Source organism: Leopardus geoffroyi, chromosome C3, assembly GCF_018350155.1.
Source record: "Leopardus geoffroyi isolate Oge1 chromosome C3, O.geoffroyi_Oge1_pat1.0, whole genome shotgun sequence".
Lineage (NCBI taxonomy): Eukaryota > Metazoa > Chordata > Mammalia > Carnivora > Felidae > Leopardus > Leopardus geoffroyi.
This window is the reverse complement of record NC_059338.1, coordinates 114,305,749-114,322,520: the sequence shown is the minus strand read 5'-3', so window position 1 is coordinate 114,322,520 and position 16,772 is coordinate 114,305,749. Positions and strand designations below refer to the sequence as shown.

Below are 16,772 nucleotides of genomic sequence, written 5' to 3'. Positions count from 1 at the left end.
AGCATTTAAAAAATACATCAGGTTAGTTTTAAGTAGTTAGGGTCAGAGACCAGCAGAAGGACATGGTGCTTAGAATCAATTGTAAGTTCCTAAGGCAGACTAATTAACCACTTTTTTGAACCTTAACTATGAACTGCACACAATGACACCTACCTTCCAGTACTTTTAAGAGATCACTTAGATGATGTATATAATGGGCTTAAAATAACAGCTGGTTATTTTTTCTCAATAAATTAATAGATATTCCTAGTGTTAGTGATAATAAACAACTGTTTCATTATGAGATAATCTTTATAACTCAGTGACATTTACTTTGACTGCACAGCATGCATATACCTTTATAACTTGAGAGAGGTCCTAAAATAGGTGAGAGACTGGGCCAGGCTTCCCAAAATGAAAACTTTAAATTTTTTTTTTCAACGTTTATTTATTTTTTGGGGGACAGAGAGAGACAGAGCATGAATGGGGGAGGGGCAGAGAGAGGGAGACACAGAATCGGAACCAGGCTCCAGGCTCTGAGCCATCAGCCCACAGCCTGACGCGGGGCTCGAACTCACGGACCGCGAGATCGTGACCTGGATGAAGTCGGACGTTTAACCGACTGCGCCACCCAGGCGCCCCCAAAATGAAAACTTTAAAAAGCATATTGATACATTGTTTCCTTCTGACCAACTAGATGTTCCCACTGAGTACATAGAGAAATTTGGAAATCATAACATATGTCATGTTGCATGGATCCAAAGAGTATATTTAAAAATTTCTGTATCACTAGATATTTATATGTAGCATTGTATTGTATGTAGAATATTATATTGTATCATTCTCTTTTAGTACTTTTAAAGAATTGTTTTACTGAGGTAATCATTTGCTCAAAGCTATTTTTAATATTTTCTTACCAATTAACTAATTAATTAACTTTAATTTATGTTCATGTATGATACATAACATATTAATATTCAGATGCCATAAATACATTTTATTTAATGTATTAAATTTACTTTTTATTTATTCTTCCTATAGAGACAGAATGAGTGACCAATTAGCTGGTCACTGTGCTAAATACTTCATGATATAAGGAACAATGAAGAGGTGAGATAATAGAAAAAATTAAATCATATTAATAAACATGAGAAAATTAAATGCATCCTTGTTATGACTAATTAAAATTAACTGAAAATTTTATTCTAGTTGTATTGAATGTAGCTGGAAAATTACACTATATTTTATCAATTTTTACTACTGTTTGTGCCTTAAAAAATCATTAAATGCTTTGTTTTCCCCCATAAACTACATTTCTGAATTGAGGAGATCAGAGTTTACTGCAGTGCTTACTTTTTAGGACATTCACACACAGGCCAATGCTTTTTCCATCTTTTATTTAAAAGTTTATTTTCTGGGGCTCCTGGGTGGCTCAGTCGGTTAAGCATTGAACTTCAGGTCATGAACTCGCAGTCTGTGAGTTCGAGCCCTACGTCAGGCTCTGTGCTGACAGCTCAGCTCAGAGCCTGGAGCCTGCTTCAGATTCTGTCTCTCTCTCTCTCTCTGCTCCTCCCCTGCTTGCACTCAGTCTCTCTCTCTCTCTCTCTCTCTCTCCAAAATAAATAAACATTAAAAAAAATAATAAAATAATAAAAGTTTATTTTCTGCTGCATTTCATTCTCCTCATTGCCAAAAATTTTTAAATTTATGCTCAGGAAACACTCTGGACCACTATGAGATAACGACCCCAACTCCTTATTACATAGATCCTCTTTTGTTTACATTTTAGGGGTTTGGTTTCCAAATCCCCAAAATATTGCACCAATGAATGATCTTAGTCAGGAGTCCACTTCTAGGCACACAGCAGCCACTCAATAATTAAAGATTCATTGATTCTTTTAGCTCACACAGTAGCCTGACCACATCTAAAAAGCAAATCAATGTCTGGACTATAAGCAGGAGATAAGACACATTTCGAGTTTGGGAATCACTGAGCAGAATTACTAGAGGTGGCAGGTTGTTATTATCTCATTCCATTCACATAGAAACATGGAGCAAACTAAGTTTGCCATAGAGGCAAATCTAATCCCTCTCTCCCATAGGGCTTCCATCTACAAATGAGATTATAGTGTGTAGTAGGTAATATAATGCCCACACTCTATCCCCTAAGATGTTGTCCTAATCCCTGGAAGCTGTGAATATGTTGTTACATGGCAAAGGGGGATTAAGATTACAGATGGAATTCAGGTTACCGAAAAAAACTAACCTTACAATAGAGAGATTATCCTGGATTATCTGGGTGGGCCCAATTAATCACAAGAACCCTTATAAGGGGAAGAGGAGGCAGAAGAGAGAGAGAGAGAGAGATAGGAACACATAAGCAAAGTCTTAAGAGATGCAGCACTGCTGTGGTTAAAGATGGAGGAAGACGGAGATGAGCCAAAGAATGTGAGTAGCTTCTAGAAACTAGAAAAGGGAAAGAAACAGATTGTCCCCTAGGGCCTCCAAAAGGAATGCAGATGTGCTGAGACCTTGATCTTAGCCCAGGAAGACCTGTGTTCGACTTCTTACCTGCCTAATTGCATGATAATGAATCTGTATTGTTTTAAGCCACTAAATCTGTGCTAATTTAATATGACAGCAAGAGAAAATTAATGCATAGTCTTATGTAACTTTTAAAAACTAAGGCTACTGAGTGAAATATCTGGAAATTGGAAGATGAAGAAGCTGCTATAGTCTAGATAATCTCTAAAGCCCCTTCCCATTTTGATATTCCAGCTTCTTCCCATTAAAACTTATACAGCTATAACTATATTAGCCCCAAAGTATAACAGAAGGTACTTACGAGTTTCCTCTCACCTTCCTCTCCAATTTCTTTTTTTCACTCTTTCCATCCATTTGCTTCATCAAACTTCTATACCTAGAAAAGATATTTGGAAAAAGTATGTTATTTACATACAGTACTCACCAACTCTTTAGTATCAACTTTAACTTTGCAGCAAAAACACTTATTATTCGCCATCTAGTCTTGGATCTGTTAGGATAAGATGAATCACTCATCAACATTGATGGGAAGATTGATGGGACCAGTATCTATAAGACCAGGCCATGAAGTAAGTAAATGGAAATCTTTATAATCACTGAGGGCCGAAGTTACCCTGGGAAGAGATTTTTCTTCCAGTCACAAGCTCTTGACATGGTCATTCTCACCAACCCACAATATTTGTTGGCCATATTACCAAAGGAAAAAGCTGAGCTGAAAAGCACAAGAACACACAGGCTGCAGACAGCAGGGTTTATGCATAGCTTAACAAAACACGTAACTTGGGGTGTGTCCTGGGTGGCCTGGAAAATCCAGAATGGAGTCATTACATCTTCCTGGAGAGCCTTTCACAAAGGCAATTGGTTTTCAGTTTGAATGCCTACATTTTACAAAGAATAGATCTTAAATATTCTCATCACAAAAAAAGAAATGGCAATTATGTGGCATGTTACAGGGGTTAGGTAATGCTCTGGTGGTAATCAGTTTGTAATACATAAGCATATCAAATCAACATGTTTACACTTTAAATTTACACTATGTTATACGTCAATTATATCTCCATAAGGCTGGAAAAATACTTAAAATTAAAAAAAATTAAATTTCTTTTATATTGTTATTGATTTTTCTTTCTTATGCACTCTACTAACTAGAGCATTCATCTGGTAAAAATTATTTTTGCCTGAATTAAATATGGATGGGTAACTCCGGCCCATTTCAGGTTCAACAAACATCTTGAACTATTTTTCAAACATTTGGGATTTGGCAAACAAATATTTTGCTCAGTAATTTTTTGCTTAATTTTTAAACCCTTGTGTGTTTTAAGGAGAATTTAATCCGTATGTTTCTGATTCATTTACCATTAACTGATCAGGCTGGGCTTTTCTGGTGCCATTTTTTGGTGGGGGAGGGGTTTGGTTTAAGGGACACTTTCAGAGACTTTGACAAATTTCTTAAAAAAAAAAAAAGAAAGAATAGGAAAGTTTCATTCTGCCAGAGAGGAAATCAAGTGTCAAAAAGAAGTTCTAGGTTCATGTTAGCAATGCAACCTGACTCAAAATGAGAGAAACCATTTTTTTTCTCCAATTTTACTACGAAGGATGAAAGATTTTATGGACTTAGAATCACAGACATTAAAAGGTGCTCATGGAACTCGGATTTATTTACCATTCTGGGCACCAGTCTCCAGTGAGTCTGAGATCAAAAGGTAACTCCTCCAAGAGAGAAGAGGAGCCAAAAAAGATGTTTCTAGCAGTCAAGAAAAGGATTACTTATGATTAGACTGTGAAGAGGAAGAGAAAATGAGTGGGTAGAAGAGGAAAACAGAGGAAGAAGAGAAAAAGAGGGATATTTCTGAAAAAGTTCAATAGAATACAATTTCCTTTTTGCTCCTGGAGGATCCTTGGCCGTAGCCTTATGGCTGCATGGACACAGGATAGTGCATCCCTAAGACCCTTGACAAATTTGGAATAGATGTTTAACCTATAGTATAACCACTTGTAATAATCTAAAAACAGTTTTGTAAATAGTGCAATCAATATTACTTGCTTCATTTCCATCTTTCCCTCACTCTATTGACTTATTTTAAAAAGCCATTATCAAACTTTTTCAATTTGCCTTTTGCTTTTCTCTGAACTTTTTGAATTCCTTACCTTATGTCAGAAGCAAGAAGTGCTAGTTTAAAAGACAAGATATGGCATTATTTACTACTTTATATAGATTTTTATCTTACATACAAAGTTTTACACAGGTGTGTGCACATATGCATGTATGCCTGCGTGTGAACCCCCACACATAAAATTCTTGGTATCAAATCATTTCTTTAGTTTCAGAACTTCTTTCTTTCTATTGTTAATAGTGCATTAATATTCTATCATTAATATTGCAGCTGAATATAAAAATACCATTCCTGAATCCTTAAAAGTTTTACGCATTTGTGTAGCGAAATTCTGTTATCCAACATTTATTGAACATTCTCTATGTGTGTAACATTGTGAGGAAGAATGAATATACCGGAGCATAGGGTAGGTTCCTAAGCTCAAGTGTTTAACAGTTAGAATACAATTTTAGAAAATAAGGCCTAACATGATACCAAGCTCCCAGTTTATACTTTTTAACTGAAACAAACAAACAAACAAACAAAAAACTTCTTTTTTTTAATAGAAACCTGCCTCCTGCCTTGGAAGCCTCCTTCAATTTTATATTTAGAAAACTTTTAAATTAGGATTTTTATTTTTTTAATCCTCAAGCTCTATAGCTCTGGATCCCAGTATCTTAGGAAGCTTCTCTCAGTTTACATCAAACTATTTTAAATCATACCTTCCAGTGAGATGTCAGCCATGCTGTGTCAGTCAGTCTAGGAGCAGTCCTGGCATTTCATAAGAGTGACAAGTGGCTGTGAAAACGACAGGGTGTGGGGTTGGGGGGTGCGGGAATCATGGGGAATTGTTTTAATGCCCCAAAGCTGCTTATGGTGTTCAATGTCCCTAAGTCTCTGTGTCCCAATTAAGGACCTTGAAATGAAATACTTGATACACAGAAAAGAGTTAGATTTCACATGTCATCACCTGAGAGGACAGTGAACTTATTTTTCTCGGACTATGGCTCCTTCTAGAAAGAACATTTGATTTAAGTGTTAACAAAGGATAGTGGTCAGAAGCAGAGTAAATAGACAAGCTGTTTCTTTATTTAAAATTCATGTGGATCTTCAAAATGGATCAAGATTGTGAGGATTTCCTAATGTGGTAAGAGAGAAGTAGAAGAAATATCTTTGTAGATGAAATAAAGTAACTTGTCTTGTTTCCAAGAGCTAAAAGAAATTTAATGGGTCTACAATTATTTCCCTCCACAAAATTATTCATTTTATTTATCGTTAAGTCTTCTCATATAGCACTTCCCTGGAGGTGCTGCAAGTCTGGATGAGGGTCAGGTATCTTGAGTTTTTAGGTGTTTTATTTTTTTTAATTTTTTTTTTAGTTTATTTATTTATTTTGAGAGAGACAGAAATGGTGTGAGTGAGAGGGAGAGAGAGAATCCAAAGCAAGCTCCACACTGCCGGCCCACAGCCTGACATGGGGCTTGAGCTCATGAAATCGTGAGATCATGACCCGAGCAACAACCAAGAGTTGGACACTTAACTGACTGAGCCACCCAGGCACTCATAGGTGTTTTATTTTTAAAGTTATAGATGTAATTCATGCTTAAGAACATCAACAATACATATGTAATAACCTTTCAATCTCCCGACTGACCTAACTGATGTGACCAATTTGATACTTATTCTTTTTTATTTTATTTAATGCATGTAAAATCATAGACACACCAACAGACAAAGATTTCACCTTCAGGATAAAGTAGGATCACATTATAACTGCTACTATTGGAGTCCTTTAAAAAAATTAACATTATATCTTGAATAGCTTTCTAGACCTGGCAAATATCTGTGTAATATTACATGGTGTGGATATATACTTTATTCAACCATTCTCCATAATGGATACAAAGGTCATTTCCAGTTGTTTGCTGCTACAAATTCTGCTAGAATTAACATCCTTATACTATTATGTTTTTATTTCAGCAGGATCAATTTCTAGAACTGGGAGGTTTGTTGGGAACAGTACTCAGAGCGTGAAGAGTCCCAGCAGAGACATAGAGAGCAAATCAGATATGTAGGCAAAAGCCCTGCCTGTGGACTTGGCGACTACAGAAAATAATTTTAGCAGAAAATCCACCACAGTTTGATGGGCTGAGAAGTATCTGAAGCTGGGTAGAACTGACTTCACAGAACTGCAATGCTAGCAAATCTTTGCTTGTTTTATTGAGATATAGTTGACATATAACACTGTAGAAGTTTAAGGTGAACCACATATGTGTACATTTGATATGTTTATCTATTACAATAGGATTACCACCATAATGTTAGCTAACACTATTACCACATCGCATAATTATTATCTTTTTTTCTAAAGCAGAGAAAAATCTCATGCTTCTTTTTAATTTTTTTAATGTTTATTTATTTACTTTTGAGAGACACAGAGACATGGTAAGCGGGGGAGGGACAGAGAGCGAAGGAGAGAGAATCGGAAGCAGGCTTCCCATTGTTAGCACAGAGCCCAGTGTGGAGCTCGAACCCCACAAAATCGGGAGATCATGACCTGAGCCGAAACCAAGAGTCCCAGGCTTAACCGACTGAGCCACCCAGGTGCCCATATCATTATTATTTCTTCTTTGTGGTGAGAACATTTAAGATCCAGCCTCTTAGTAACTTTGAAGTATATAATACAGTATTATATTTATCTTATTCTAGCTTCAGTGAGCAGAACTGTCACAGGAACAAGATGTGCCTGAGCATGTTAGTTAATATTTGTCAGTCCCTTAACAGGATGGCAAAGTGAAGGGAAGAGAAAGCACAGACTTCTCTGGCCATACAGTGCATGTTTTCTGCCAGACTCCAGGCAGGTCACTGAAGATGTAAAGTGAAGCTATCAAGGGAAAATTTTGTTGTGATCAACTATATTGGCTCCCACCATTGGTGTGAAACCAGGACAAATGGCAATCCCGTTTTCCTGTTTACCAAATATCTCACTTCCTTAGACTCTATTTGAGTTTTATGGCTGTCGATAGAAGTGGACGCTGAGCTGAAGCCAAACAGGTCTGGCCCTATTTCCCATGGGCCCTTGTGCTGCTGGGTGGGATCTGAGAGCAGGTGCAAGTCGGCCATCCACAGCCTCGCACTTGGCGGTATATTCATAAGGCCTGTCAAAACACCCAGGGGCTTTGGGGTCAGGAAGGGCTATCACATGGCCTTTCATATGGGTACACAATATCCATAGAGCGCTGCTCCAGTTCTTATCTTAATGATTTCTAATTCTCTGAGGTTCTTCACTCTTAGGGATCATGCCATTGTTAAGGAGTTACATGTTTCTGTATGAATCATATATATGACTCCTTTATCAGTGTTTATAACAGCCCATTAGTTATCTATTTCTTGACTCCTGCCATATGCCAAGCACCATGTTGTGGAGGATCCATAAAGTAGCAAAATAATATTTATTTTTCTAGGTTTGTATTTTTCTGTTCTCTCTTTCCATCTGCTCTCTCTCTCTCTTTCATCTTAGTTAGTACAGAAAAATCTCAAAGAATTAAAAACCTCTAGAATTGTTCATTTTTCTAATGTGCCAAAAATAGGCAGTGATTCTTAATTTCTTCTCTACTATTTATTCTTTTGTTTTCTTTTTAATTTTTCATCTTGCAATCTTATACATTGTTTTGTGATATCTGGAGGGCTTGAATTTACTACTGAATCTATTTTTATTCTTTAGTCATAGAGTAAGCCCACTCTGGGCATATGTGATAGCCAATATGACCAATAGTAATTTTTCAAGAAAGTAAATAATTTGGTTAAAGATTGTGTGTGCATGTGTGTGTGTGTGTGTGTGTGTGTGTGTGTGCATGTAGAAACAAAAGGCACTCTAGAGCATTTTTAAGGAATCTTTCAGAAAATAGTGCCATAGGAGTACAAATGGAGATAGAGCTCCTTGGGACCACTTTTAGGGAAAATATCCTATTTTCAGAGGAAAGATGATTTCATCACACATGCTCTTCCTCAATTCTGCTCTCTTTATCTATACACTTATTTACATATCCACAATTCAACTCCTTCCTTTTAGTCTTAGAGAACAAACTGGTCTTTCCCTTCCCATTGGTGCACGGAGTCAATTGCCTTCTTTTATGATTTCCTCCATCAATTATCTTCTCTATCTTAGATCTTCAGCCTCACTTCTGTGTTAGAGAAACATAATAGCTTAAATACGTAAGTAAACAGGGATGCCTGGGTGTTTCAGTCAGCTAAGTCTCTGACTTTGGCTCAGGTCATGATCTCATGGTTCCTGAGTTTGAGCCCCGCAGCAGGCTGTGTGGACAGCTCAGAGCCTAGAGCCTACTTCGGATTCTGTGTCTCCCTCTTTCTCTCTGCTCTCCCCTGCTCGTGCTCTGACTCTCTTCCTCTCTCCCTCTACCTCCCTCTCTCTGTCTCTCAAAAATAATCACGTAAAAAATTTGAAAAAAAAACCATAAGAAACAAATAAATATCTTGCATCCTAAATAAAGATCTTCCCTTCACCACATGCTGTTCTTATATCAGCCTCTCTCTCCTCTTCCCTGTCATTACTATTTCTTGAAAGTAGGATTAAGTTTTCTCTTCTTTGTCTCACTTCTTTATAAACCGAAGTCTGGCTTTTCCTGCCACCAGCCCATTGAATTGGATAGATGTGTCCGCTGCATCTGACAAGGTTCATTGCTCCCTTTGTCTTGACACGTTCCACTCTAGCTTTCCATTACACCACTCTGCCAGTCTGTCTTTAATCAGCTACACATCTCTGAGCACTCTTTCTTCATCTTTTCCATGAATTTTGCTGTTACTGTTTACATCTTCAGTGTTGATGTTCCTCAAGTTTCTGCCATCAACTCACATTTCTTCCACTTTCTGCAGTTCCTTGAACAAATCCACATACCAATGTTGACTGCCACCAGAGGTGGTAATACACTGTAGTAATCCTGGTGGTATTATGTCAGTAATGCTTCAGTTCTCTCTCTAGCTCTGAAGTGGTCCAGAATCTCCCGGTCACCTCTACCCCCTTGTCCTACAGGAACCTTATTTATTTATTTTATTTTTTATTTTAAGCTTATTTATTTTGAGGGGGGAGGGGCTGAGAGAGAATCCCTCCCTCTCTTATAAGTTATAAGAAGTGTAACTACTTATATTTCTTTAATGAAAGCCCTAGAATACTACACTGGTCTCCCAGCCACTAAGACTACGTGCTCAAACTCATCCTTACACAATGGACAGAAGAATGTATCCAAATTTGATTCTGATCTTATGATATCCCCAACAAAACTTGCTGGTGGTTCCACATCATTTGGTCCATTTCTTTGTCCTCATCTTACATGACCATCTACCTCATGCTTTGCTCTCTTGCAATACTGAATTCATTGTAATCCCACTCATATGCTGTGCTGTTTATCCTGCCAATGTGGTTGCTCAAGCTGACCCCTCTTCTTGGAAAGTCCCTAGTCCCTTCACCTGGCCAACTCCTCCTAAGCCTTTAAGACTCTTCTTGAGAGTAACTTCTCCCAAGAAGTCTTCCTTCCTTATTCCCACTCATGCCTCTAAATGTGTTAGCTGTCTCTCTAATTTCACAGTAACCTCTATATGTCTTTAAATTTTTGTCATTTTGTGTTGCAATTGCTTATTTATGTTTGTCATTGAGTGAACACACCATACTTTGTGTATTTGTTGTTAACTCCAGCACAAATTTGGTTCTTATCATACAACAAGCACAAGATAACTAACTTTATTCAGTTATGGCTTAACTTGGGCCTTAAATTATGAGTGGGATCTAGATAATTAAAAATAAAAGAGGAAATACAATGGAAGGTAGACTTTGAACTAAGATTCAGACACAAAAATGTCCCAGGCATATTTCTGGAGTTAGTAAGGAGCATATACCTAACTGGAGTGGGAAGCTTGTGTGTGTGTGTTGGGTGGCAGAGGTAGGTATCTCCTAGCAGGCTGGATGGATAGACTGGGGAAATTTTGGAAGTTCTGGCATGTATACATTTTGGACATTGTAGACAACACAGAGGAACTGTTTTTGAATGAAAGAACATAGTGAGAATGGTGTGTTAGGAAAAAAAACTTTCAACAATAGTGGGTTAATAGGGTAGGGCTGAGAGCAGGGTGAACACTTATAAAAAAATAATAGTTCTGGAATAAAATGATAATGATCCTGAGCTAGGATAGGGCAGTGAAAATAGTGGGGAAAGAGTACATGCCAAAATATTCAAATTACTATGGTGGCTAAATGGCAGATCCAAGGGAACATTGTGAGGCCAGGGATAATATGAAATTTTGTTTAATACTATATGCTCACTGCTTAGCACTGAGCTTGGCATATAGTAGGTGATGAAGAAATGTTTTTCAAGTAAAAGAATTAATGGATGAGTGATAATATAACCCTCTCACATACACATACTGTATCTCTTCCTTGAGACAATAGCAGAGAATGTTTTTCTTTTTTGTTTTGTTTTGGTTTTGTACCTTTACCAGCACCAATGCACTGGTTTGAGTAGAGTAAAGATGTAATGATTTGATTACAGTAATGGTCAGTAATGGTCTGTTTATAAGCAATGACAAAACGATGTGACTTTGTTGTCGTTTATGTCATTTTCATTCTCTCCCAGTTGCTTCCCCAGAGTCCCAGGCCTTAGCACAATTAATGCCACTGTTTTGAAATCAGCTTTAGAACTTTGATCTCAGGCTCTAAATATGCCCTTGTTGTAAACAAGCAACACATCTAAGAATAACCGTATCACCTGTTCATCTAAAGGGCTTCATGTGTGTTTAATTAATAATTGAAAACAAATGTCGCCATCGTTGCCTGAGTCTAGACAGGGGACAATTTTATCATCTACTTGTTTTTTCTGCTTGAAGGATATATAAAGCTTTCAAGAAGGTTATTAAGGATTCAGATAATTAAACTTGTATTTTTTGCACATTAACGACAATTTATACTTGAAAACAATTAGCATGAGTTACTTGTGTGTTCAAATAATCAATTTCACAGAAAAACCTTTATAATGTGCAAAGATATATGTTCAGGGATATTAACTGCAACACTTTGCAATACTGAAAGTCTAGAAATTACTTAAATACCCATCATAAATTATGGTACACATTCTAGGCAGAATTCTAAACGATGATTTTTTTTTAATGGAGTAAATCTATATGTACTAATGTAAGAAAAATGTCTGAGGTACATTGTTACATGAAAAAATTGCAGAAATATAGACAATACTTACTAGGAAAGCAATTCAAGTTAACAACACATACAGATCATGTGGCTATATGTGCAGACATGTACATATACACATTATACCACTAGTGAGACTAAAATTACCTGGAAAGATTCCTAAGAAAAAGGAGTTAATTCTGGACTTATTTCAAGTATTTTATAACATTTTTACAATGATCACATATTAATTAGCTTAGACAAGTTATTTCAGTATTTTCCAAGCTTTGTTGTGGCTTCTCCTCACATTTTAGCTCCTAGAAGTTAATATTAAAAATATATTATGAGGGGCGCCTGGGTGGCGCAGTCGGTTAAGCGTCCGACTTCAGCCAGGTCACGATCTCGCGGTCCGTGAGTTCGAGCCCCGCGTTGGGCTCTGGGCTGATGGCTCAGAGCCTGGAGCCTGTTTCCGATTCTGTGTCTCCCTCTCTCTCTGCCCCTCCCCCGTTCATGCTCTGTCTCTCTCTGTCCCAAAAATAAATAAACGTTGAAAAAAAAAATAAAAAAAAAAAAATAAAGTATATTGTACTTGAAAAGTTTAAAAAATATATATATATATATTATGAAACGGGGTGTCTGATTGGCTCAGTTCGTTGAGGGTCTGGCTCTTGATTTTGGCTCCGGTCATGATGTCACCATTCATGGGATAGATCCCGGCATTGGGCTCTACACTGACAGCAAGGAGTCTGATTGGGCTTCTTTCTCTCTCCCTCTCTCTCTCTGCCCTTCCCCTACTTATGCATGTACTCTCTTTCTCTCAAAATAAATATTTAAAAATATATATATTTAATACTATATATAATTATATATTATTATAACACATATATTATTATACGATAATATATATTATATATTATTATGTATTATATTATTATAATTATATATTATATTATTATGTATTATATATTATTATATATATATTATGACTTTTGTCTGTTCTATCACATGCTTTTCTTCCCATTTCATGATCTTAATTTTGTTCCCTTATTTTCTGTATCATTAATGTTTAGTCTTTATTATATTTTCACTTCTACTATTTTTAGCTTATTCCGTTTTTTTATACCTTCTTTAAAAAAGGTTTGTTAACTGTTTTTTAAATTAGTTTCAAGCAATTGCAAAAAATGCTCACAATTTCCTTTTCAGAATCAGTTTGATTTCATCTAGCAAATTTTGATATGCAATATTCTCTTTACCATTAGTTCTAATATTTTCTAGGTTCCATCATAACTTGTTATTTGACTTATTAGTTATTCAGAAGTTTTAAGCTCTCTAAATATGTGAGTCTTTTAAAATTATCTCTTATTGGGGTGTCTGGGTGGCTCAGTGGGTTAAGCATCTGGTTCTTGATTTTGGCTCAGGTCATGATTTCATGGTATGTGAGACTGAGCCCTGCATCAGGCTCTGTGTTGACAGTGTGGACCCTGCTTGGGATTCTCTTTCTTCCACTCTCTTTGGCCCTTCCCAGCTTGCACGTGCTCTCTCTCTCTCAAAATAAATAAGTAAACTTGAAAAAAGTTCTCTCTTACTTATTTAAAATTTACTTGTATTGTAATCAGACAATATGGTATTATCTCAAATTTGTTTTCTTCTGTTTGGTGTCCATTTTGATAATATGGAAGTGCTTAAAATGTTCTTTTTCCAATTAGAACCTTAGTTTCTGAGATCTTTTTATTGTTTTTTTTTAATGGCATATACATTAACTCTGATAAATCCATAAATTCCTTTTATTACTAATACATTATCAAAATGCTTTCTAAACAGCCATTTCCAACAGCTTTTGACAGAAACAATGCCATTCTCTTTGATTGCCGAATGCGGGTGCTACGAACAAACTCTTACTTTCTAAACTCTTACTTTCTAAAATGATGAAATCATAAGACACTTTTCCCCTTAGAAATGATTGATTTTGTTTACTTATTCATTTTTATTTACTTGTTCTATAGTTCTATTTGCTGATAGAACTTCAAGAAGGTTATTTCCTCAGAATTTCCTTCATGGTTAAAGCAAAGGAGAAGATGCTTTGCTGATGATCGGAACCATGGAAGGTTTGAAGAAGAGAAATTATATGATCAGATCTGTGTTTACCAGAGATTAGTCTGGAAACCCTGAAGGATGCATGGGGAGGGATAAAGATAAAGTTTAAAGAACAGAACAGGAAGTTAACCAGTTAGGAGCTATAAAGGATTTGAACTGAGAGAGTGTGGAGGGTGTTGGGTCCAACAATGCTGATTACTCAGGAGACAGTGAGACTACCAGCAAAGTAGAGGTATTAAAAATATTTTTGGAATAATTTGACATTATTGAGTTCAAAAAAGACATTCAACTTGTCCTTATGGGAAAAATCCAAATGTTGTTGGACTTCCTTAGAGTATGTACTCTACAGATTTTTTAAAAATATTTGTTTAGTAGGAGTGTGGCTGTGCCATTATATTGTGCTTAGGGCTCCCAAAGATCCTAATGAGCAACGAAATTTGTTGCTTAGGCAACTTAATGTATTGGTGCCATCACCTGAAGCAAAAAACAGAATAAAACAGATTTGGGGAGGTGGGGAACAGCTTAATTTGAGGATTTTAGAGGTTAAAGTGACAGGGGGCCTTCTAAGCAGTAAAACTCAGCACCTAGGAGTTTCTAGTCAGAGACAAATAACCCTGACTAACATCTGGAGCATATTTACAAAGTACCTTCATGTGCATTATTGTTCATAAGTGACACATCTATGAAGCAGAAGGTAATGGTGAAAATGCAATGACAAACACACAAAAAAGCAGAGGCTTTTTCTCTTGATTGTTTAATTGCATTTTAAATGGTTTTGTTTTAATTTTTAGATTGCTGTGGATCAGCCAGTAGTTCAAAAAGATACCACTCAGTTTCCTAGTCACTTTTTTTATGAGAAGCATGCATTTCTAAGTTTTCTGGTTATGGTTCATTCTACAGTTGGAAATCACAGAAAAGGGCTTGACCATCTAACCCACAAAGCACTCAAATTGCACAGTACCAGGCACATAGTAGTTATTCAACAAATACTGAGTTCTAGCTGTGAAGCAACCATGGTTTTCATACTTCTATACATTAGCTTTGTAGGTCTTCCATGATGTCCATCATCATCAAAGATAAAACTCAATTTCTTAGCAGAATACTCAAGGTATACTTGATGTATACTCTAATACTCTAATGATATACTTTTTTTGGATCATTTCCAGATACAGACATATATTATTTTATTGTGCTTCATCCCCTTTTTTTATTGCTTTTTTTTTTTTTTTTTTACAAATTCAAGGTTGGTGGCACCCTTGTGTCAGGCAAGTTTATTGGCACCATTTTTCCAAGAAGCATTTGCTCACCTCCTGTCTCTCTATCACATTTTGGAAATTCTCACAATATTTCAAACTTTTCTATTATTGTTATATTTGTTGTGGTGATCTGTGATCAGTGATCTTTGATGTCATTACTCTAATTGTCTGGGGGGGGGGGTACCACAACTGCACCCATATAAGATGCCAAACTTAATCAATAAATGTGTGTGTTCTGACTGCTCCACTGATGAGGCGTTCCCCCCTTTCACTCACTTCAGGCTTCCCTCTTCTCCAAGACACAGCGATATTGAAATTAGGCCCAGGAATAACCGCAAAATGGCCTCGAAGTGTTCAAGTGAAGGGAAGAGTCACAGGTCTTTCACTTTAAATCAAAAGATACAAATGATTAAGCTCAGTGAGGAAAGCATATTGAAAGCAGAGACAGGCTGAACGCTAGGCTTCTCATGACAAACAACTAAATTGTGAATGTAAAGGAAAAGTTACTGAAGAAAATTAAAAGTGTTACTCAGTGAACACACAAATGACAAGAAAGCGAAACAGCCTTATTGTCGATATGGAGAAAGTTTGAGTGGTCTGGAAAGAAGATCAAGCCAGCCACATCACTTCCTTAAGCCAAAGCATAACTAGAGCAAGGCCTAACTTCCTTTAAGTCTATGAAGGTGGGGGAGGTGAGGGAGCTGCAGAAAAAAAGTGTGAATCTAGCAGAGGTTGGTTCATGAGGTTTAAGGAAAGAAGCCATCTCCATAACATAAAAGTGCAAGGTGAAGCAGGAAGTGTCGATATGGAAGCTGCAGCAAGTTCTCCCGAAGATCTAGCTAAGATAATGAATGAGGGTGACTACACTAAGGAGCAGGTTTTCAATGTAGATGAAAGAGCCATAGATTGGAAGAAGATGCCATCTTGGACTTTCATAGCTAGAGAGAAGTCAATGCCTGGCTTCAAAGCTTCAAAGGATGGGCTGACTCTTTTGTCAGGAGCTAATGCAGCTGATGACTTGAAGGTGAAACCAGTGCTCATTGACCATTTTGAAAATCCTAGGGCCCTTAAGAATTATGCTAAATCTACTCTGCCTGTGCTCTAGAAATGGAACAACAAAGACTGCATGGCAACACATCTGTTTACAACATGGCTTACTGAGTATTTTAAGTCTACTGTTGAGACCTACTGCTCAGAAAAAAAGATTCCTTTCAAAGTATTACTGATCCTGGTCATCCAAGAGCTCCAATGGAGATACGCAATGATTAATGTTGTTTTTATGCCTGCTAACACAACATCCATTATGCAACCCATCAATCAAGGAATAATTTTGACTTTCACATCTCATGATTTAAGACCTACATTTCATAAGGCTATAGGTGCTGCAGATAGTAATTTCTTGGGTGGATCTCAGCAAAGTAAGTTGAAAACTTTCTGGAAAGTATTCTCCATTCTAGATGCCATGAAGAACGTCCATGACTCATAGGAAGGGGTCAAAAATATCAACATTAACAGCAGTTTGGAAGAAGTTGACTCTAACCCTCATGGATGACTTTTAGAGGTTAAAGACTTCAGTGGGAACCCCATGGAGAAGTCTGTGGATGTGGGGGAAGT

The 16,772-nt window shown here is 36.8% G+C and overlaps 1 protein-coding gene across 2 annotated transcripts in view; it reads right to left on the bottom strand.

Moving 5' to 3' along the window:
• Positions 1 to 16,772, bottom strand: part of TRIQK (triple QxxK/R motif containing) — a 285,943-nt gene that overhangs the window by 4,167 nt on the left and 265,004 nt on the right. For both annotated transcript variants that reach the window (XR_006706417.1, XR_006706418.1), the window contains one exon: positions 2,825 to 2,899. The gene's annotated coding sequence lies outside the window, so the exon portion shown is untranslated. The remainder of the gene's footprint in view (positions 1 to 2,824; positions 2,900 to 16,772) is intronic.